This window comes from Octopus bimaculoides, chromosome 4, assembly GCF_046866305.1.
Source record: "Octopus bimaculoides isolate indiv1 chromosome 4, ASM4686630v1, whole genome shotgun sequence".
NCBI lineage: Eukaryota > Metazoa > Mollusca > Cephalopoda > Octopoda > Octopodidae > Octopus > Octopus bimaculoides.
The window spans coordinates 22,451,895-22,476,894 of NC_142931.1; the positions used below are offsets into that span (position 1 = coordinate 22,451,895).

Below are 25,000 nucleotides of genomic sequence, written 5' to 3' on the forward strand. Positions count from 1 at the left end.
ACCTGGCCTTTTTCTCTTGTGTATATTGAAGGAATGTTTTACTGTCTTAAGAGACAGTATGACTGGCTAGCTGGGGTGGGAGGGAAGAAGAGTTAAAGAAGATTTTTTTATTTTTGGTTGGTCTGTGACAGTCTGTCATGGTTCACTGGTTTTTGGGACTGGTTCTGTGCACATCTCTATGTGTGTGTATATATGTGTGTTTGTGTCCGTGTGTGTGGGTGTGGGTGTGTGTGTGTGTGTGTGTGTGTGCCGTTTTTATTGGTCCCAGAGTTTATTGTGGAATGTGTATATGAGTGTGTGTTTGAGTGTTTTTTGTGTCGGTGGGGATGTTAGGTGTGTGTACGTGAGACTGTGCGTATATCTCTTTGTCTGAGTGTGTATGTGTTGTTTTGATCGTCTTTGTGGTGTGTGTGTGTGTGAGAGCAACCGTATGTATGTGTGAGGGTGTGTACGTATGTGTGCGTATGTGTGTGTATGTATGTGTGCATCTGTGTGTGTGCGTGGGAGTGTTTTGTGTGAGTGTGGGAGTGTGTGAGTGTGGGAGTGTGTGTGTGTCTCTCTGTCTGAGTGGGTGTGTTGTTTTAAATACCTTGTGGTATGTGTGTGTGTGTGTGTGTAAGCAAACGTATGTGTGTGATGGTTCATATGTATGTGTATGCCTATGTCTGTATGTGTGCGTGTGTGGCATGTGTATATGAGTATGTGTGTGTTTTTTTATCTATGGTAGGATGGTGTGTGTATGTGTGTGCACGTTTGTGTGAGTGTGTATGTGTGTGATTAATATTTGTTAGGGTGTTGTGTGTGCGCATGTGTGTGTATGTGTATATGTGTTTGTTCGTGTGTGTGTGCGTGAGTGCGTTTGTGAGTGCGTGTGTATGTGTGTTTGTGTGTGTTTTTGTGTCGGTGGGGATGTTAGGTGTGTGTACGTGAGACTGTGCGTATATCTATTTTTCTGAGTATGTATGTGTTGTTTTAATCGTCCTTGTGATGTGTGTGTGTGAGAGAGAGCGCAACCGTATGTATGTGTGAGGGTGTGTACATGTGTGTGCGTCTGTGTGTGTATGTATGTGTGCATCTGTGTATGTGCGTGGGAGTGTTTTGTGTGAATGTGGGAGTGTGTGTATACGTGAGTGTGTGTGTGTCTCTCTCTGTGTCTGAGTGAGTGTGTTGTTTTAAATACCCATTGTGGTGTGTGTGTGTGTGTGTGTGTAAGCAACCGTATGTGTGTGTGATGGTTCATATGTATGTGTATGTCTGTATGTGTACGTATGTTTATTTGTGTTGTGTGTTGGTGGGGGTGTTATATGTGTGTACGTGAGTTTGTGTGTGTCTCTAAGTATGTTTGTGTTTGAGTTGTCATTGTGGTGCGTGTGTGTGTGAGGGAGCAACTGTATGTGTGTGCATGAGGGTGTATGTGTGTGTGAGCATGTATGTGTGTGTTGTATTTATTAGGTGTCCTTGTACGTTGGGTTTATCCAGGTGAGGTGTATGTGTGTGCATGTGTGTTCCGTGTATGTTGGTACTGGGTATGCGTTTGTATGTGTGTGTACGTGGGTATGGTTTGTGTAGTTTCCTGGTGTATATGTGTACATGTGTGTGTGCGCTGTAATTGTGAGTGATTAGTTTTGTTTGTATTGTTAGTACAGTATATGTGTGTATACGTGTGCGTGTGTTTGTGTGAGTGCGTCTATGTGGCTTGTATTTGTCGGGGAGGTGTGTCATTGTGTGTGCATGCTTCTGTGCATGTGTGCTTGTGGGTGTTTGTTGTGATTGTTGGGATTGTATTGTGTGTGTTTTTCTTTTGAGTGTGTATGTGACATTTTTACTGGGGAACAGGCGTATGGTGTTTGTATGTGTGTGTACATATGTATGCAAATATGCGTGTGTGAATATGATTTGTGGTTGCCGGAGTGGTGTGTAGGTGTGTGCATGTACCTGTTTACATATGTGTGTATGGGTGTTGATTGTGGTTGCTACAATTGTATTGTAAGTATATATATGCGCATGTGTTCTTTCTTGAAATGTATGTGGGTTTGTGCTCTGGTGTGGAGATACTGTGATTGTGTGTGTGTGTATATATGTGTGTAAGTGTGTTCGTGTCGGAGGTTTGCATTGTATTGATGTGTGTGATTTTGCGTATCTGTGTGTCTTTGTTTTGGGCGTGCACCTGGGGAGGAGGCTTATGTTAGAGTATGTTGAGCTGTGGTCTGTATTTTTGAATAAGATTATTTTCCTTATTTATTCGTGTTTGGTCAGTGGTGTTGTCTGAGCATTGGTATAATGGGAAAACTAGGAATTTGGGAGACTTGTTTTGTGCACACAGATCTAAATGCCCACTGAGTGGTATCTGTCTTGTGGTGGGATCCCTCAATTGTTGGCGGTGGACTGTCATCCTTTCTCTGAGAGTAGGCTCGTTTGCCCTATGTATTCTTTGTGGCACCCATATATATACTGCTTGCTTGCTTCTTTTGCCTTTGCTTCGTACTCTTGCTTGATGGCACGTACTGGGGTCGTCCCAGGTTAGTGGTCCCAGAGATACCATCATGCATGGAGCTGACCAGGTCTGCCAGTGCCCTCCATCACTGGCAGTCCCATGCCACCCCCTCTGCACCCTTCAAGATGACATTGAGCCTCTGGAGATCTTCCTTAATCATGTTCAGCCATCTGGTGCAGGGCCTGCTGTGAAACCTCTTCCAGCCTGTACCTGTTACATCAAATGGGAGTAAAGCCCTGGTAGGATGATTTAGTGGGAGACAAAAGGCATATCTGTACAAGAGCGTGTGACAGATACCTATGAGGTGGGAGGCTATGGCCTGATGTGTGTGCATGCAGTCCTTGGTTGGAAACATGATGGTACTGTCTGGTAGTCTCGATAGTTCTCAGGGCTCTGCTATTGAAGCCCTCAATCCTCTCTGAAAAAGTCTTTGAGAGGGGGCACCTTTCTGTTTCACAGAGTAAAATGCAGAGGGCTAATATATAGGTCGCTGGATGGATATACATATAGATGTGTGTGTGTGTGTGTAAAATTCAGCAACATGATGTAAGGTTATTACATTTTAATTATTGTGTGTACACATGCACACACACACAAATGCTCTCCATCAACACCACCACCGTCTTGCATGTACTTATGTGTTTGTACGTGTGTGTGTGTGTGTGTGTGTGTGTGTGTGTGTGTGTGTGTGTGTGTGTGTGTTGTTTTTTCTTCATGTGTCCTTGCATTGGCACAACATCAGCAACAGTGATGTTGTTTATATATTTCATAAACAAAACATTTGGCAATCATTCGGCATGTGAAGATGGTGAATAAGATATTCTACTCCAAACCAAGTGTGGGTTGGAATCACGAAGGGCTCCTGGCTGTAGAATATGATCTTGAGAAATTTCACCCCATCCATGCCAGCATGGAAATAGCAGATGTTAAAAATGCTAACACACACACACGTAGCCTGTTGATGACCTTGTCCTCTTAGCGGAATCTGTAAAGGAATTAAAGAAATTCCAGGCATGGGAACAAAACTTGGAATTGAGTGACTTTAAGGTTATCCTGTACGACTAAAGTTTTAGTAAGTAGGAAAGATGACTGAACCCTGGCTCCTTCAGGGAAATGGTCTGGCTCAGTATCTAGAAAAGGACCAGGTATAAACTCCAAAAGCAGTACATAATGTATGCTACGGACATGCAAGAGATGCAGTAGAATCACTTGTCTTAACATATTCTGTCTCATCCATGCAAGCATGGAAAAGTGGATGTGAAACGGTAATGAAAATTCCATGGTAATATGGAATATGGATGTTAACAAACAATGATGATGATGATAATGATGATGACGACAATGATATGGGTACCTCAAAGCAGACACTGAAGTTCTGTAGTTCGTCAATTTCTGTCAAACTATCCGACCTATGTCAGGCTAGAAAACAGATGTTAAATGACAATGATGATGATACAGACACACACATACACACACACACACACCAGATGTTAAAACAGTGATATTGTAGTATATGGCTATATATACTGCTGACACATAATTACCTTGTCTTACAAAGCACAAAGCGACACACTGTGCCCTGTGTCTGGGATGGTCATTACTAGAATGTCTAATCAATCAAAGTTGACCTAAATTATTTATCTAAATGTATCTATCATGCTGTAGTGTTTTGTAGTCCAGTACATTATGCACCTGCTGAGTCTAATGTTGTTGCTGTTGTTGTTGTTATTGTTCAAACCTATACCAGTCCTGTTTGTCCCAACCAGGCATGGGCAACCCTTCTTGAGAAGCAAGCTGCATTCAAGTAATCTTTTTAAGTGGGCCATTCAGAATGTCATGGGCTGCATGCAGCCTTCAGACTTCAGATTGCTCATGATTGGTCTAGATCAGAGGTTCTCAACATGGACAGTACTGCCCCCAAAAGGGCATTGGACATACTGAAGGGGGCATTAGGCTTTAGTGGGCAGTGAGGTGAATGGTGAGGTAACGTAATTAATAGACTAAATTTGCCTATAGTAGTCATCATCATCATCGTTTAACGTCCACTTTCCATGCTAGCATGGGTTGGACGATTTGACTGAGGACTGGCGAACCAGATGGCTGCACCAGGCTCCAATCTGATCTGACGGAGTTTCTACAGGTGGATGCCCTTCCTAACACCAGCAGTAATTATATTGGCTGCGTGGTAAGTAGCTTGCTCACCAACCACATGGTTCCGGGTTCAGTCCCACTGTGTGGTGCCTTGGGCAAGGGTCTTCTACTATAGCCTTGGACCGACCAAAGCTTTGTGAGTAGATTTGGAAAACGGAAACTGAAAGAAGCCCATTCTATGTGTGTGTGTGTGTGTGTGTGTGTGTGTGTGTGTATGTTTGTGTGTCTATGTTTGTCCCCCCATCATTGCTTGACAACCAATGCTGGTGTGTTTATGTACTTGTAACTTAGAGGTTTGGCAAAACAGACTGATAGAATAAGTACTAGGCTTACAAAGAATGAGTCCTGGGATCGATTTGTTTGACTAAAGGCAATGCTCCAGCATGGCTGCAGCAAAATGCCTGAATCAAGTAAAAGAGTAAAAGAGATAAAGCTAGTAATAATTATTGAAATAAAATGAGATCTCATCAGGCACCGGAAAGTCGTTAACTTGCAATGTATAAAGTAAATTTATAAAATTTGTGTTTACTCTTTTACTTGTTTCAGTCATTTGACTGCAGCCATGCTGGAGCACCACCTTTAGTTGAGAAAATCGACCCCAGGACTTATTCTTTGTAAGCCTAGTACTTATTCTATTGGTCTCTTATTGCCAAACCACTAAGTTACGTAAATACACCAGCATCGGTTGTCAAGCGATGGTGGGGGGGACAAACACACACACACATATATATATATACATATATACGACGGGCTTCTTTCAGTTTCCATCTACCAAATCCACTCACAAGGCTTTGGTCAACCCGAGGCTATAGTAGAAGACACTTGCCCAAGGTGCCACGCAGTGGGACTGAACCCGGAACCATGTGGGTGGTAGGCAAGCTACTTACCACACAGCCACTCCTGCGCCTATATGTTTATTAATTTTTTTTATCATCTGGGGTAAAATTTATAAATTATCAACCATGTTAAGTTGGTTTAGTTGTAATACCTCATTCACCACTTTGGTGGGCGTTAGGCAAAACAGTCACTTGAAAGCAGGGGTTGCAACATAAAAAAAGCTAAGAACCACTGGTCAAGCCCTATAATCAAAGGTATTTCCAGTCATGACCACCCCTTCCTTTTTCAATGACATAGTGTATAACTTAAACTATATTATCCTGTATATCCATTTTTTAAACGATAGTGTGGTGTAATCTCAGACAGATTTGGCTGCTATTTTTAGCTTCTCTGGTGACCACATAGAAGCTTCATCGTTGGCTCAAGTCTTAATGTGGTAATATCTGTTGCACTCCACCTATCACATACAAAATAAGTCAAAGCTAAAGCAGAAGTCTCTGAAAATAACTGGGCCACTATTTCATGGAACAGTTTCCTGTTGCCCTCGGTAGATGCAAATAAGGCAGTGCTGTAGGCTAATGATGCACTCATTAATTATAGCCATAATCCTCTGGATGGTCTCTATACAGGGGTAGCCAGCACATAAAAACAGGGACCTAGTTTTATTTAAATAGGATAATGTGTTTCTGAAAGCTAATGAAGATAAAACAAACTGGTTGATTTTGGTAAACTGAAGAAAACCAAAAACACCATTCTCCTCAATACATAAAATTGTAATTAACCTTTTATAAAAAAATCAAGAAAAACAAATAAATAAATAAATAAATAAATGAAAAAGTAATTGAACCAACAAGGGCGTCTCTATGTGTTAACTTGGCATGCTGGAAATAGCAGTCAAGTCTCCCTCAAATCAATCCTTATTACTCTTAAAAAGAAGATCATCATCATCATCATCATCGTTTAACGTCCGCTTTCCATGCTAGCATGGGTTGGACGATTTGACTGAGGACTGGTGAAACCGGATGGCAACACCAGGCTCCAGTCTGATTTGGCAGAGTTTCTACAGCTGGATGCCCTTCCTAACGCCAACTTTAAAGATGTGATTTTAGATAATACTGTATCCCCCTCGTTGTTGTCATCATTGTTACTGTCACCGTCATCATCATCATCATCATCATTATTATCATCCATTTTAATGTTTACTTATCCATGCTTGCATGGGCTAGACAATGTTTATTGAGAGAGACTTTTTGCAGCTGGAAGCCTTTCCTGTTGCACACCCTTACCTGTTTTCAAGAAAGATATTTCCTCATGGCCAGACATGTTTTTGTAGAATATTGCATGTTGTACCATCGTGCAACTCTAACTTTTATAGAACTTAGCATTCATTAATATTTCTCTTGTATTTCTTAGGTCAATGCTTTTGGATCCACGAATAAAGTACAGTGAAGTACTAGGACTTGGGGGTTTATTCTTCTTCTCCTTCTCCTCCTTCTTCTTCTTCTCTCCCTCTCTACCCCCTCACAAACACATACATGCACACACACATATGCATGTACATATGCACCCCCCACACACATATGTTCTCACTGGAAGAAACTGACCTGGAGAGAAATGAGCTACATTAGGTAAAAAAAAAAGATGCCAAAGACATACATCATGTCATGATACTGTTGCTGATTCCATCAAGAGTTAAGACCACCATCACCATTACCATTCCCATCTCCTCCATGGTCACCACTTGTTCACCTTTGACAGACATTCTGACAAAAGTGAGCAAGCTGAAACTTCGAAGTTACTGTCAACTTGTGAACCATTTCTTTGTAAAAGTTCAATGAACCTCTATACTAAAAAGTATTGAATAACCCTTCAATTTAAAGTTAAAGTGTTTTTATTTATAACTTGACATAAAACAAACATTAATACATATATATTGTGTTCCTACAGAAAAGAGTTGGAACATTAACTAGAATGCAAAAAACTGTAATTTCTTGCCAGTGGCATGTAAAAAGCACCCTTCGAATGTGGGGCTTTATGTAGGCAATGGTAAGTGGCTAAGATCTTTGGTGATATGTTGTACTTGAGAAGACGCGTCAAACCAAGTGAAAGCGTAGTTGTGGCCAATGCTGGTGTCACATAACTGGCAGCCATGCCAGTGGCATGTAAAAGGCACCAATTACACTCTTGGAGTGGTTAGTGTTAGGAAGGGCATCCAGCTGCAGAAACCATGCCAAATCAGATTAGAACCAGGTGCAGCTCTCCAGCTTACCAGTTACAATCAAACCGTCCAACTCATGCCAGCATAGAAACTAGATGCTAAATGATGAGAATGATGATGATGTTCCATACTTTAAGCATCACAGACAACAATCATTACAAGAAAAGATTTTTAAAAAAATGGAAATTTTACACCCACCCCACTTCTTTTGTAATTTTTCAGTGTTCATTTTCTTTTGATATTTTTGTTCAGATTTATGTTTTAAACATCTGACTTCACCATTTTTCAAAATTATACTGAACTTTTTAAAACGTACTTCTTAAAAAAAAAAAAGGAAGTTAAAACTGATGACCTTTGTGAAAGGTGAATGGGTTGTAGGTGACTAAATAATATCCTCTCTTCCTTCCATTTTTTTTTCAGAATCATTATTTACTATGCTTAAACATACACACCCGAAGAAATCACAATTTTTAGTTTACTAGATAATTTCAGACTCCATTGTATAGGAACGCCTATATATAATACCACACACACAAATATATACATGTATACACAAGGCTTTGGTCGGCCTGAAGCTATAGTAGAAGGCATTAGCCCAAGGTGCCACGCAGTGGGACTGAACCCAGAACCATGTGGTTGTGAAGCTAACTTCTTACCACACAGTCACGCCTGCGCCTAAACATGCGTGCGCGCACATGTCACGACTTTAATGTTTTACATGATGTTTGCCAGGTGTTGTGTGTATATGTGTTATGATGATTCTGATTTATAAAAAAAGGCGTAGCGTGTGGTTGAGGCACCCATGCCTTCACAATGTTATTAGTGAGAAGACAAAACGAAGCAATGTCAACCGAATCGAAAACTCGAGTTCGTTGTAAGCCCACGGTTATATATTCGTAAGTATATTGCCCGAAAGATTGTAGGTAACTGTTACGATTTTGGGCTTTCTCAGGGTGTTAGCGATGTAATCGGAGTGAAATGGCTCGATACTTGTACGAAACATGCAAGAACTCTATGACAATTATTACGTACTCCATCTAAGACAATCATAATAATTCAAGCAATTTTTCTTTGTAACGAATTATATAATAAATAAATAAACATAAATATACTTACCCCTGAAGCATATGACATACGTTAAAATTCAGTTCTTATTGTTTTTGTTTTTAGAATGGAACCACAAGCAGAAGCAGAAGCAGAAGCGATTGATGCTTCAAAGCAGCCAGGGGAGGTAATTATGAGAACAATATTCTTAAGAAATTTTTCTCTCTTAAAAAAAGTCGGCGAGCTGTAAGAATCATTTGCACGCCGGAAGAATTCTTAACGATAGTTCTTTCGGTTTTTCGTTCTGAGTTCAAATTCCGGTGAAGTCGTCTTTGCCTTTTATCCTTTCTGGGTCGATAAATTTAGTATCTGTTGAGAACTGGAGTTGATGTAATCAACTAGTCCCTCTCCCATCACGTCAAATTTATATTATACTAGAAAGAATTTTTCTCTTCTGTATTAATAAAAGCGAAATTGTGTCTGTCCGTCTGGAACCTCTGTATCTCAGTCTACATTTCCTTTACATAGACATATTACACCTTTTTGGAATCAAGATAATCCCGGGATTGAAAACCTGCCCTGTATTTGTTTCTTGAACATCCAGCATTAGGATCTGATTTAAAAGCATTTGGGTTGCTATTTCTAGCAGGTAAAGCGACCGCGAGAGGTTTCAGAGTCATAGCGTTACTGAGATAGGTGAACAAGAGTTACCTCCCTCATCTTAAAGTTTTACGAAGGAATTCAGTAGTTCTTTCATCTTTTCCAGTAATCAGACTGCGACCACGCTGGGGCACCACCTTGAAAAATTTTAATCGAACAAATTGACACCAGTTCCGTCTTTTTTTATGCCTGGTACAAGCGGTGATGGGGGGACAAGTACAGACGCAAAACCACAATATATATATATATATAGAGTTATTAATATTTCTAAGTCTCTCTAAAGGAGACTACGGCAGCGGTACTGGAAATTAATAGTTATCGCCAAGCCAACATGGCAGTCCCAAAATTAGGACGAAAGCTGCCGTGAATTAGCTCCAAGAAGCCATCGCCTCTAGCTAGCTATGTGACACACGAAACCTGTGTCCTTTATAACCTTCGAACAGGGGAGGTCAGCAGTGTCCCCCTGCTGGTTTGGCATCTGCAGACTAGTTTCAGGGTGTTGCCCCTTGTCAATGCGGAGCAGCCAAGCCCTAGCCAGGCGGCGCTGCTGACTATCTGCTCGAAGGTTATTTATCTAATTTCAGTGGAATCTATCCACTGGTTTTCAGAAATAGAGTTATTAATATTTCTAAGTCTCTCTAAAGGAGACTACGGCAGCAGTACTGGAAATTAATAGTTATCGCCAAGCCAACATGGCAGTCCCAAAATTAGGACGAAAGCTGCCGTGAGAGAGAGAGAGAGAGAGAGAGAGAGAGAGAGAGAGAGAGAGAGAGAGAGAGATGTACTTGCATAGCAGGTGACCTGATCTGAGATCGTGTGCTGGAACGAAAACAATTGCAGCGTGGAAGGTGTTTATAAGCCATTTAAAATAACACACAAAATCCATTAGATTCACTTCAACATTTAAATTTAATTTGTCAAAATATTTTCGTCGCTTTGAGACCGCGACCTGTTCACTGACAAAATTAACAGCACAGAATTTTGTCAGTGAACAGGTCGCGGTCTCAAAGCGATGAAAATATTTTGACAAATTAAATTTAAATGTTGAAGTGAATCTAATAGATTTTGTGTGTTATTTTAAATGGCTTATAAACACCTTCCACGCTGCAATTGTTTGTTATATATATATATATATATATATATATATATATATATATATATATATATATATATCAAAATAAGCAACAAAGATACCCTCTGGATATCCTTGTTGCTTATTTTGATTTTAATCACCCTATTTTGAAACTGTATGGATAATACCATACTAAATTCTGGTGCCTAAATTTAAGTACCATATTCGCCTGAATCTATCTATCTATCTATCTATCTATCTATCTATCTATCTATCTATTTATCTATTATAATACTAACTATTGAGTTTCTCAACTCTTTGGATCTTCCTGGAATGCCTTCTCACAAACTGACATTGAAGAAAGGAGTTCCAATCATGCTTTTAAAAAATCTGGATCCCCCAAAGCTGTGCAATGGAACAAGACTGATTGTCAGGCAAATGCATCCACATCTTTTGGAAGCAACAATCCTCACTGGACAAAGATAGGGAGAAAATGTGTTTATTTCAAGAATTCCACTGATTCTAGCAGACATGCCCTTTGAATTCAAGAGACTTCAATTTCCAGAAAGAGTTTGTTTTGCAATGTCAATTAACAAGAGTCAAGGACAACCATTCAAAATTGTTGAACTTCACCTCATGCAGAACTGCTTTTCCCATGGTTAGCTCTATGTTGGTTGTTCCAGATTTGGAAATGGCAACAATCTCTTCCTACTCATGCCAAATGGTAAAACCAAAAATATTGTTTATCCTGCTGCTTTACAGTGATTTCCAAATGTCACACTGATACAAAATTCTCCAAATGTGATACTCTGTGATATAAATATGAGATGCTAGGATACCAATAAATGCTTTATTATTACTTTCTTCTTTAGTTTTGGGCTGTAGGTCCAATTACCCCTCTGCTGGAGCTAGCTTAAAAGTCTGCACTGAATGTGGCTTTTTAGTTAGTTTAAAATATAATAGAAAGGGGTAAATAAATGTTTATGGTGTTTAATAAGCTATGTTAGTGTATTTAGTTTAAATTACTACACCTTCAGCATTCTTAGATTATAATAATCCTTTCTAGTATAGGCACAAGGCCTGAAATTTATCACCCCCAGAACTCAACTGGTACTTATTGTAACAACCTGGAAAGGATGAAAGGTAAAGTTGACTTTGGTGTGATTTGAACTCAGAATGTAAAGAGTTGGAAAAAATTCTGCCGAAGCATTTTGTCTGATGTGCTATCAACTTACCAGCTTATTCTTAGACGATGATCATAACAATAGTTTCTGACTTGGATACATGGCCAGTAATTTTGAGGGGAAGGGTTTAGGTGATACCATTGACTTCAGCACTTGACGGGTTTTGGGGGTCAGAACTCAGAATGTTAAAAAACTGGAACGATTAGCAAATTATTTTATCCGTTTTTTTAAAAAAAAATTAATTATCTAATTAATCTAAATCTATAGTCTAGAGAGACTGTAAAGATACACTATAAATTTCAGTTTCCTCCCTCTATATTTCTTGATTATCTGTTAATCTTACGATTTCCAGCATCTTCGTCTATGTATATTCCTTTATGTTGCTCAACCAACTATTTCTCGGTCTTCCTACATCTTTCTAAAAATATTTTCTTGAGCCCTAGCTCTCATATTGCCAGGTACTCTGTTTCTATGGTGTATTAAACTGAGATCACAACATTTCCCCTGAATGTGAAGCCGGGTTCAAAGCCAGCAATTTTGAAAGGAGGGAGCAAGTCAAATCGAAAGACCCCCCAATACCTGACTGTTACTTTGTTTTATCGATTTCAAAGGAATGAAAAACAAAGTTTTTACGTTCTGAGTTCAAATCGTCAGGATTTGAATTCAGAACATAAAGAGCCAGAAGAAAAACTGCTAAATATTTTATCTGATGTGTTAACAATTCTGCCAGCTTGCTGCCTTTCTTTAAGTTTAAAAGGTATCTTATTCCATAATGGTAATATGTAACTATCCCCGTTGATTATTCAGTGCACTTAAAAGAATCTTATTTTAACATGGAGACCTTTTCAGTGCAATTTAATACCGCGATTGCCAGTGGAATATATGAAAAAATCTTAAAGTAATTGCTATGTTAATGAATATGTGAGCAAGATTCATTAAGAACTGCAGCTCTCTAAGCTTTAGGATTACAATAGAAAAGAATGGTCATCATTAATTTCTGAAAGAATTAATACTTAATCAATTCCCTTATCAATTCCAGTAGTTTTATTACTTCTTTACATTAAACTTCACTAAAGGAAGATATTTGTTAAGGTCATAAGCAAAAAAAAATTTCAAAATTTTTAGAACCTTTCAAAGCGGATTCTTCTATGATATTAATGAACTCCTTGCAAGTTTATCTAAATGTATGGTATGAAAATGGAAAATATTTATAGTGATGAATCTATAAATATTTTCCATTTTCATACCATACATTTAGATAAACTTGCAAGAAGTTCATTAATGTCATAGAAGAATCCACTTTGAAATGAACAACTAAGTTGAAATTCCTTGATCTATAGTAATGTACTGTTGTATTTTCTTCAAATAAGCGTGGGAAACCTCGACTGATTTCTTTCTCAATTCTAAATCTCGCAGATGGTCTCTTAAATTTTAACTTGTAAAAAGAATTGGATCCATACTCTCTTTTGGTTTGTATTTGGAACCTGACGAAAGTCCAATTCTCCCAGTGAGTTTAACTTCATCAATATCTATTTCATCTTTAATAGAGTTGAGCTCGGCTGAAAAGGGTTATCTCTGACATTATTTAATTATGTGATACAGGTCTAGGCACAGAATCTAAGCTGATGTATATGATTTCAAACCTGTGTTTTTGTTTTAAAGAAAAATCATAAATTAAAAATATTAAAAAAGTAGCAGTTTATAGTATGATCTTGTTGTTCTTTATAAATCACAGGTTCTGCAAAAGGCATTGAGGGCTTCTTGCTCTTCAACATCTCATGCAAATCACTTGAATGCCCTGTACAAATTTGCTCATGGCTTGTGATGTAAGTCAAATATAATATATATGGTATTTTAAGATTTGTTGTAAATATGCCCGTTGTGATAATCATGAAGCAACCATTAACACAGAAGGAAAAGTCCATGTCTGTTGGTAGTTAAGTTAGGATGTGTTATCAAAAAAAAATATTAGTAAAAGGAATAATAGATGAATAATAATATATATATATGATTTATTAGTAAATTTGAAATCATAAGGTATCGAAACTGAAGGCAATAAAAGAAGTCATATCTAAAAAAAATACACATGTTACAGGACAACTCAAAAGAATTTCGAAATCAATGGAGAAATATATTTTGGATTATGTCTCTAATCTACTGACCATATTACTAATAAATTACTGGCAGTATTATAGTTGATCTGTAGTTGTTCCCCTTGGTTTTATAGTTATATCCCTTGACATCTAACGTGCTCACTGAGTTACCTTCCTTGTTAATATACAATTAAAGCGATTCAATAATTTACACATTTTTTGTTCTTTTACTCGTTTCACTTATTGGACTGTGGCCATGTTGGGGCAACAACGTCAAAGTTAAACTCGGTAATTATTCCTGTTCCATACATGTTTTATCGATCTCCATCAAATAGCTATGTATAACTATCGATCTCCATCAAATAGTGATATACTCATTTACACTGGTACACACAAACACACGTCTTCACGGCTTCAGAGCACTGCTGTCTTAAGGAACGAGCAAAATGGGAAGATGTTTGGCGACCCCATGGATATAGAGACCCAATGACAATCTAAGTATGCTATGGTTTGATTTAGATAAATAAATACTATAGGCTCTGATGCATTGTTTTGCTTCGGGCGGTGGAGTGAGGCTATAATGCTGTTGAAATGACCCTCTCTGTGAAATAGCTTGAACAAAGGGAAAAAGTTATCCTCAAGTCTTAGTCCTTAACTTAATATTTGCAACAGAACTGGTTCTGCTAAAGGAACCCATGGGTCGAGCAGGTATGTTAAACCAGGGGAGGTATGAATACTACCATCTGTGAATAGTTCCTACGATTCTCTGCACGTTTTCCGTGTATGAAATGTAATTTAAAAAAAACAGAAAGAAGAAAAAGAGGTCAATCGAAGGCTACATCAAAAGACACCTGCCAAAGTCTCATGTAGCGGGACCGAAACTTTCTTGTGAAGTAATCTTAACTCTATAACTTTCGTAGCCCTTTCTACAGCTCGGCAATAATATAGTTAATTACTTTTTATATAGAGTAATAGTAAACAGCTTACTTAAGTAATTACAATAAACGTTGAGAGGAATATGTTTTACGCAATATATTATAGTGAAACAAGGAATTCTATAAAAGAACACACATGTAATTTGGCTCTAAAATAAATAACTGTGGATCAATAGCTTCTATGAAATGCTTACAGGTACAGAAGCCATAAGATCGTGATATCGACGTTGCTGGATATACTCCACGCACGCACGCACGCACGCACGTACGCACGCACGTACGTACGTATGTATGTATGTATGTATGTATGTATGTAGCTTTTAATTTTGTCTCGTTTCAATCATTAGACTGCCGCCATCGCCTTGCGGCTGCCTGACTACAGAGTCAAAGTTGAAGATTTTCAGTTGCATCCATTACTTATCCATATCGCCTCTTTCCCTATCGCCACTGGACTTATGAAGAAAGTGTGATGGTGTTGGTGCTGGTGTCTTGGTTTGTTAAGGAACCTGAAATTTGAATATTATCATTGTGGGTATGCTTTGTGCAGAGCTAGTCTCATTCTGTCACTTTTCAAACTTGGATTGCTCTGGTCCGACAAGTATCACCTGCACAGTAATCATCAGGATACAAGATTTTCATAGACTTAACTTATCGTTGATGAGTTGCTAAAATGCTGAAGGGCGTCATCTGTCCTGAATCCGTTGAGGCGTCTGTAAATGACCTTTTGCCAGAGGCAATTCCATGATATGCTAATTAACTCAATGACTAGGACCCTGGCAGATGCTGCTATCCAGGTCCGAATAGATATGCAAACAATAGTGACTAAAAAGTGGTCCCACATTTCTCAAAACTCTGGAACTCCCGAACCAGGACCCACAATCAGACTCACGACACATATGTATGTATCTATGTGGTGGTGTGTGACTTAATGGTTTGGATGCTGCACTTATGATCGTAAGGTTATGGTTTCGATTCCCAGACCGGCCGATGCATTGTGTTCTTGAGCAAAACATTTCATTTCACATTGTTTCCGTCCACTCAGCTGGTAAATATGAGTAATCCTGTGACGGACCGGCGTCCCATCTAGGGGGCATTATATTCGTCACAGAATCCAGGAGATCGCCATTACAAGCCTATGGGTCGGGAACGGCTTTTGATCGCTTTCGATACCCATCCATCCATCCATCCATCCATCCATCCATCCATTCATCAATCCATCCATCCATCCATCCATTTATCCATCCATCCATCCATCCATCCATCCATCCATCCATCCATCCATCAATCCATCCATCCATCCATCCATCCGTTTATTTATTTATTTATTTATTTGAGGAAACATTTGGTAATTTAATAAAGCAACCCTTAACTAGCAAATACCAAACGTATTTTAAGAGAAAATTGTGTACACGCTCTCGATAAGCTTTTCTATAAGAGTATTCTAGGAATTCGCCTTGAAAGTCGGTGACTACTTCAATGCAGGGCCTAAATCGTCGACAATCTCGCACGAAATCGTTCTTATTCATTTCGGAGATTACCTGAACTATTTTGGTCTTCAATGAAGTTATAGTATTGTGAAGATGTCGATTAGTCTCCCTTTTAACAACGCTCCAAACGTTATAGTCCATAGGATATAAACCTGGTGAGTTTGGAGGCCACAAGAGTCTTGTTATATGATAGTGACGATTGTCTGGTATCCATTCTTGGGTTATAGGGGGTATATTAGAAGTTGCTGAGTCTTGTTGAAACGCAAGTAACCTTCCATTGCGTGCAATATCTGTGAATACGTGTGAATATGCTGATTGTGTTTTGTAATAGTTACAACAAAAGCAGCCCAGCATTGAAAGTGTAGGTCATTGTGCTGCACTGTCTGAAGCCACATTTCTACAAGTTCTTTGATCCCCACAATGATACCAGTTCTTGTTAATCGAGGCAAAGAACTCCTTCACTTAAGCTTTCACCTCCTCTTGGTTGATGAAGTGTCGCGAGCGCAGGAAGTGAGCCATGGATCGGAACAGGTAATAATCCTAGGGAACTGGGTCCAGACTATATGCTGGCTGTGGCATCAGTTCGATTTCTTCAAGTTCCTGGAATTTATTATGGGTCGTTCGATCGGTATGAAGTCATGCGTTGTCTTGCTGCAGAAGAGTTCGCTTTCTATTAACCGATGCCGGGTATTTTTGCCGCTCCAGCTGTTTGGAGTACAGGTTGGCATCGATGGTTCGACCACCCGGAACAAACTCCTAGTGAATTATCCCCTCACAATTTCACCAAATGTAGAGCATCACTTTGTGTTTGACACGTCCATCTTTGGCGAAAGGCTCTGGAAGGTGATCCTTGCTTAACCACTGCTTATACACGTTATGAATGCGGAAAAATATCTCACTCGAATTATTACTTGCTCCGATCCATGGCTCACTTCCTGTGCTCGCGATGTTTCGTCAAATAAGAGGAGGTAGAAGCTTCAGTGAATGAATTCTTCGCCTTGAATATCAGAGTGGGATCAAAGAACTGGCAAAAGGGTGGATTCAGACGGTGCAACACGATGGCTCTTACTTTGAATGCATGGCTACTTTTATCGTAACTTGACAAACAAAGCAAATATGATACCAAAATATCGCAAAACGTTTGACTCAACACAATATATAAAAGAAGCTGGTCGGCGAATGGTCGATCGCTTTAGAGAATTCTATTGGACACTCTATATACAGCTTGTCACTTTTAGTTTCGTGACCATGCCTACTCGCTGTCTGCGCCACTGTTTTCTATCTCGTCTGCATCGTGAACAACAATAAATTTTCCAGTTTAATACTGCCCATCCATCTAGAATAAGTAAGCTCATTGCTTTCCTTTAATAACACAGCATTGCCTCTTCAAATCTACACACACCGATAAAGATATACTTGTGCACTTCAACTCCGTCTCTACACACACCTTCACACACACTGTATTATATCTTGTTCACACTAGCCACTTAGTAATATGTAACATCCATCTTTACTTTTCATAACAATACGTACAAACGGACGCATGTACACATATGCATTCCTAAATAAACACGCACATAACAGCATCTCAATACTATTTAAATCGATTCTTAAACCCACTTACACTCATCTTGCTTATCTCCCTTCCCTCTCATTCGGTTCTAAAACATTATTCATCACGCTTCCGCTTTATCCACTTCTGTTCTGTTTTGTTCTTTTGTTTTTCAGTGATGTTTTATTAGACAGAATAGGTGGAAGTTGGAGCGCACCAGATCCAGGCTGTGCCACTGATCAGCCCAATTTTCTGACCGCTCGATTTGTTGCCAGTCATGGTTAACGTGGCTCGTTTTGAGATTCTTGTTCGGTCTCTTCATTGTAAAGGGGTTTTTGAGTGTCTCAATGTACCCCTCATTGTACACGGTACTGAAAGTCAAAGAGTATGATGCCCTTATTATTTACAAAAAGCAGTCACTATCTGTATCAATCGCAAGCTCTTCAACAATTCAGGCCTTGAAGAAGACATGTGAAGTTGTTCTATGAACTGAGCGTTAGTTTTCGGATCATAATCTACTCACGTTTCATCCCTTATCTCGAAATCGAAATCGAAATAAATAAATAAATAAATCTTCATTGGCTTCAAACATTCCCAGAAGATCCCAGTATACTTTCAGCCTTCACTCTTTCAAATCGGTATACACTTTCTGATACCCAAAGTTTTCTATCATCTTCTGTATTGCATTGTGACCACTCACCAAGCTCACAGGTCGTCACTCATCTGCCTACGCGAATCAATTCGTCCACTCGCCGGTGATTCATTTCAGTGGTTGAAGTTGTTGGGCATCCACTGCATAGTTAGTCTTCAATACTATCTTAAACTTCTTTAAACTTCTTTATCCATTTGTGAACATTCTCCTTGTCAATGTTGTCGCTTTAGTAAACACCCTAAAGTTTTCTTGGATGTCGGACAATCTGTGCTCCTCGTTGCGTCTGATTGGAGCCCATTATTTGCTTGCAATGAAGAAAACAGAAAGAAGTGTTACTATGGAGGAAGAGTTACTCTCTCAGCAAGTGCAAGTCTAATGACCTATGTCAGTTACTTAAACAGTTATGCCTACTTTCGCATTACTTGATGGACAACCATCGTATAACGGCTTAACACGAAAATATAACTCTAAAAACAGCCTTTAAAAAGTTGACTTAAACCCTCAACTTAATTCAAATGCTGAATGTTAGGCTTAGACATAATCTTCGCTTTCTCTCTAACTCTAACGTGAATCACTAGTATTAAACTTTATATTTATTTAACTTTTAAATGTATCTTTTGGCTACAGGTCCATCTGTAAACACGAAATCTTTAGTCTGACTATACTTCCTAACTCCAATTCTAAAGGACAATTCTTGAAACTTTAGTCTTATTCCTAAATCTTAAAAATGCATTACTACGAAAATTTTAAATTTGCTAACGTGTTTATAAGTTGCTTCAAAAGTAATGAATATTGTAAATGAAATTACTAGCGAAGCAGGAGAAAAATTATTATTGCTAGCTGTTGACAATATCTTATGAAACTGACTGGAAGTATAGAAAAGCAATAAAATGAGTTTTGGTAATTGAAAGAGAAAATGAATAAATGAAATAAATTGAAAACGTGTGTGATTTATTCATTCTCATACGAAGAACAATGTTACATGTACATGTTCTTATATATATATATATATATACACATATATATATACATGGAAAACAATGTTGCAAAACGTAAAGCTTTTTCCGTGTGATAAGCGACAAGTGCGAAGTGATTCCATTGTCATAACATTTAAGCGTGTGAACTTGCGTTTCTCGTTGAATCATTAAAAGCAGTCGCTGGATTCAAAACTTAACTGGACTATTTCCAGGTTTTGTCAGGAGCTATGCCTTTGATTTACAAACTGTTTTGGACGCTTATTGATCAGTTTAAGATTCCTCTAATTACACTTCTTTTATATGCCTTTCGTAAAAACGATAATGTGGCGTATATCTGAGTTTGGTGAATTAGAAAAATATACTTCAGAGAATTCATTAACGGTCGATTTTCCCGACAATACGAACTTTTAAGATGTTAATATAAGTTTACTTACTATACGTTCTCTCTTGCTTACCAAGATTTTAACATACAAGTCGACACCTGCTTTCTCCAATTTTGCGTTAAATTATACACGCACACACACACGCGCGCGTGCACACACACACACACACACACGCGCGCGCGTGCACACAAACACACACGCGCGCGTGCACACAAACACACAAGCTGTTAATGCTAAAATTACCCAGATTTCCCAACTTTAATTCCAAATAACATCAGATTCTTTAATTTACGAGATAAAGTAATTGGTTGATCGCAATCAAAAATTCAGAGTCGCGTCGATACACCAAAATTGAAAGCAATCTAAGCAGAATCAAAGGGGGCTCATTTTGCGAATGAAAAAGACTAGATCCGATCCGATCAACGGAACAGCCTACGCATGAAATTAACGTGCAAGTGGCTGAGCATTCCACAGACACGTGTACCCATAACGTAGTTCTCGGGGAGGTTCAATGTGCGAGCGAGTATGTGCGTGCGTGTGCGTGTGCATCTATGTACACGGATATGTATGTGTAGGCGCGCACACACTTTCACACACACACACATACATAACACACATACATACACACACATACATACACACACAAATATACTTAAATGATCTGCGGCCTATATTTGACGAGGCCATATCTAACTTAATAGTACAACGACTAGCTGTGTTTACTCAGAATCTCAGGGATTGAACAACATAAAAGTGTTAAGACTTGTACAATTTACCATTCCAGCTTACCTTACTAGATTTTACTATCTAATCAGAAATATTTAGTTTTCGTTTTATTTATATTTGTCATGCTTTTATTTTCTAAATAAGAATATTAATTGAAATCCGCAGGAATATTCAATTCCGTACATGTTATTGATTTTAATTTCTAAAACCAATATCAATATTATAAAGCTGTGATTAAAAATTTGATTGCTTTCATTTGAAATTATTATTAAAAGACCGAATGCATCCACTCCACTGCTATGCTTTTCGGTCATATCAGAGGCTTCGGAATCCAATTACGGTTTCAACTTCAAAATGTTTTGATGATATGAAATAAATAGTTTATCTGTTAATTTCTTGTTTCGTTATTTGTGTAGTACACCATTTCTTTTGTCTTACTCATTCCTTTTCTGAGTTTGCATCTAGGTTTTTGTGAATATTTGAATAGATTATTTTTAGGTCTCATCGACATACATCTCATTCTGTTTCGTATATTAGAAATATTTTGCCACCTTTACCGATATATCATTGTCTGACAACTCCAGAAAATAAGGCAAAATTATCAGGTCTTTCTTTTAATCCTTTGGAGACGGAGCCTCATTCGGAGTTTCAGTGCCAAGAAGACGGAACCCTTTTCACAAGCTCGACAGAGGGCATGCATTTATTTTTCAAAAACAATTATAAAGGATAAAGTAATTACATTACATATATAAAACTTATATATATATTCTTGTAGGAAATTGAATGAACTAATACAATCTTCTTCGTTATTAGACTTTTCGGCCGATGGATCGGCCCTATCGTCTCCTAAGGGTTAATTCCATTCATTCTCAAGTATTTCTTTTGTCTTACTTGTAATAAAACTTGAGTTGCAATTATTTTCATATTCTCTCCTTGTTCTTATCAGATTTCTGATTGTTTAACATTCGTGTAGCACGCCATGTTGCTTTCTTTTATATGTTCCTTTACTCTTGTTATTTGGTTCGGTAAATATGTAGTTTTGACCTCATAGCAATCGAAAAGAGATATTACAGATAAATTTGTGAGTGTGTGCGTGTGTGCGCGCTCGGGGTTATCCTTTCGACGGATCTCAATATACAATGTCCAAGCCACAGCATCATGTTTCATCGGTAGATAATACCGTGATAACAATTTCGGACAACTGTTTATGATGCGGGTGATATCTTCGGTGTTAACTCCACAAATTCTGCATAGGTTGTCTAATTTTACTGCATCTATGTCTCTTTTGTGCATCAGGTATTTGGTTGATATTTCCTGTTCTTGGATTGCAATAGCATATCCTTCAAAGTGGGAAGTTGTAATCCGGTTGTTGGTCCATGATAGACCGCTTTCATGATCAATGGAACTATCATCTCAGAGCTTTCTACTAACATGTCTATGCATGGTCTTCTGCTCATATAAGCTTACCCTTTCATCTGATGATATGTTGTGGTAGAGTCGTGCGACTTCTTAGAGCATGTATTTTAGGTTATCAGATAAGGAATGCTGATCAAGGAGCTGCCTTTCAAGTCTTATGATGTTATCAGCCACATGTATGCAAACTTGGTCAAGGGATCCACGTTCAGCTAGTGTTGACGCCGTTTATACCTTGCTGTTTCTGAATTTCCAGTGTCGGTTTCTTTCTTTTCTTCGAACAATTTATTCGTCATCCATGAAGTACAACTTGAGGCATTTATCAAACAGACTCAAATTTTGGATCTTTTGTAAGTGGAAGCCTGATGTGCACGATATTTTAAAGACTAACTTTGTTGCCGTGTTTTTTTCTCTCTTGGTCAAGCTTTCTTCTATTTAGGAGTTGTAAACTAATCATGGATACTGGAAATGAATGCTACACCGGCGAAGGAACTTCTGCAAAAGCTTCAGTTCAAGCTGTTAACACTAACAATTTGATAAAACCAGCTGGAGAAAAACGCTCACGGCGCCATCCACCAGCTTCTGTATCTAGAAACACAACGCCAACGAAAAGTCCGACCTGTAAAGAACCGAAACCTGGTGCCAAACACCCGAAATAACGTTCAATGGTTATGACGGTAACCAATAGTAGAATTTCGCGGAATGGTGTTTCATTGTGAGCGATATTAAATTATATCCATTCGACTTTTGAAGTGAGTTCAAATTCGAAGTTCGTCAACACGCAAGTGATAAAAGCGTTGGCGAATATGGTTGAGGACTGTGTGGCTATTTTAGTGACTGGCACGATAGGAACAGGTTACTTTAAACTGAAGTCTTCACAGAAATCCAAATCTAAAAGTAACGGTAACAGCAATGTGAAGGCTAATAAAAAGACCCACATGAAACAAGTACTTACCAAAAGTGGGCAGTCTACTTTAGATGATATGAACTTGACATTTACTAAATCCCTAGGAACCAGCAAATCTACTGCTAAAACGAAATCAAGAGAAATTGGTAAAGCAAATACTCCACATCAAACGAAAACCAAAAGAGTTATTTCATCTAAAAGAAAATCTCTCTTACCAAAAAACCTGAAACGAGCCAGTCTTTTGTATACACTAAAATCTGTTTCAAAAGATTCTACAAAGAAATCTAGTTCAAAGAACTCGAAAGCTAAGAGTCATGACAAAGTTCCAGAGAAATCGGTTAAAAACCCCAAAAATATTCAGAAGAAACCACTCCCACAAGTCGAACCAAAATCACCGAAAGTGAAAAAAGAATAATAAAAAAAAACACTAAAGCTACTAAATCGAAGTCCGCAGCTCAAAACTCTAAGAAGCAGCTTTCGAAATAGAATTTTTTCTCCTTTTTATTGTAACACCACCCACTTATCTCTCATTTCAAGTTTTTTTTTAAACGATGCAATGAAATTCCGTTGCAGCTCTACTTACAACATTACGCTGTATTAAAAACAACAAAACATTTGAAATGAAGCAATGGTAGAATATTTAGCGACAGATTAGATACCATTAAGGGATTTACTTTACCCTGCTTTCATTTCATTCTTCTTGAAGTCCAGTGGAATACAAAGCAATCATTGTTGGTCTGTATAATCGACTATATCCCTTCTCTGTTTCCCTTGTGGTGGGTAAGAAATGGCCCAACATATAATAATTCTAGTGAAACACATTCACTGATATTTCTGAAATCAGTGAATGTGTTTCACTAGAATTATTATAGGTTTACGAGAGCTTGACAGGCATCTCCAACTAGCAGGCCATTGCTACTCCAGACTGATGACGAGCAAAGACTCAGAAACATGTCTCTGGATGCAGGCTTAGCTAAGTGGAGGTGCTTGTCTCCCACTTGTAAACATAAGGACACAGGAAATGTGTCAAGGCCGACAGGAAGCGGTGCTGCTTCCTAGGGCTAAATAGCAGTAGTATTATTCCCTTCATGGGACTGTCACATTAAGTTGACAGCATACAACTACTTTATCGCATCAGTACTGCATAAATCTCTCTGAGAGATTTAGAAATGTATTATTTCTATAATACAAAAACATTATTACATTAATCTGATATGTTACTGTATCCTTTTTAGAGTTCAAATTTATTATTCTTAAACAAGAATATTATCGATTATCGATTTAAAGTTTCGGCCAGTTGGGCCATCGTGAGCAATGGCTTAACTGATCGAAACTTCGAAGTCACTGTCAATAATTTCTTGTTTAACAATAATAAATCTCTCTCTCTTTCTGTCTATCTATCTATGCATCTATCTATCTATCTTATTATTTTTTTTTTAAAGAAAAGCTCTACAGTTGTATTTGTCCCCTCTGTGTGCAGCCCTGTGTGGCTAATAAAAGAAAGTTATCTATCTATCTATCTATCTATCTATCTATCTATCTATCTATCTGTCTGTCTGTCTGTCTGTCTGTCTGTCTGTCTGTCTGTCTGTCTGTCTGTCTGTCGGTCTATCTATCTATTTATCTATCTATCTATCTATCTATCTATCTATCTGTCTGTCTATCTGTCTGTCTGTCTATCTCTACCACTCTGATAGCGAAAGAGAGAGAGAGAGAGAGAGAGAGAGAGAGAGAGAGAGAGTAGAAAGAGAGAGAGAGAGAGAGAGAGAGAGAGAGAGAGAGAGAGTGTGTGTGTGTGTAGAAAGAGAGAGAGAGAGAAGAAAGAGAGAAGAAAGAGAGAGAGAGAAGAAAGAGAGAGAGAGAAGAAAGAGAGAAGAAAGAGAGAGAGAAGTTGAGAGAGAGATGTAGTGAGAAAGAGACGTAAAGGGAAAGAGAAAGAGAGAGACTGTCATTCATTTACTTCTGCTAGGACCTTATGTAGATGGTGCCTGAAGATTCTGTCCCTGCATCCCTTCACATTATAGGGACGAAGAAAATGAATAAAAATGAAGTACTTTGCTCAAGAGCATAATGCACCGCCGGTCTGGGAATCGAAATTATGATCTTGCAATCACGAGTTCAATAATCTAACCACTAGGCCTCGCAATTTCACATACACGTCTATGTATACATACACACACACATACATACATGTTGTTGTTGGCACTCCGTCGCT

General features: G+C 38.4%; 1 protein-coding gene, 1 long non-coding RNA gene and 1 pseudogene across 9 annotated transcripts in view; 2 read left to right on the plus strand and 1 right to left on the minus strand.

Annotated features, from left to right (window-relative positions):
• Nucleotides 1-9,924, minus strand: part of LOC106876760 (uncharacterized) — a 72,544-nt gene extending 62,620 nt beyond the window's left edge. For 3 of the 4 annotated variants that reach the window (XM_014925452.3, XM_014925487.3, XM_052966942.2), the window contains exon 1: nt 8,817-9,916. The gene's annotated coding sequence lies outside the window, so the exon portion shown is untranslated. Of the gene's footprint in view, nt 1-8,816 lie in introns of all 4 variants that reach the window. The other variant, XM_089350495.1, reaches the window with a different exon arrangement.
• LOC149135982 (uncharacterized) overlaps nt 7,993-25,000 on the plus strand; it is a 44,898-nt gene continuing 27,890 nt past the window's right edge. For 3 of the 5 annotated variants that reach the window (XR_016241417.1, XR_016241419.1, XR_016241415.1), the window contains exons 1-2: nt 7,993-8,574; nt 8,871-8,931. This is a non-coding gene — a long non-coding RNA (uncharacterized LOC149135982). Of the gene's footprint in view, nt 8,597-8,870; nt 8,932-25,000 lie in introns of all 5 variants that reach the window. The other 2 variants (XR_016241416.1, XR_016241418.1) reach the window with 2 other exon arrangements.
• On the plus strand, nt 22,334-23,271 carry LOC149135983 (uncharacterized; annotated as a pseudogene).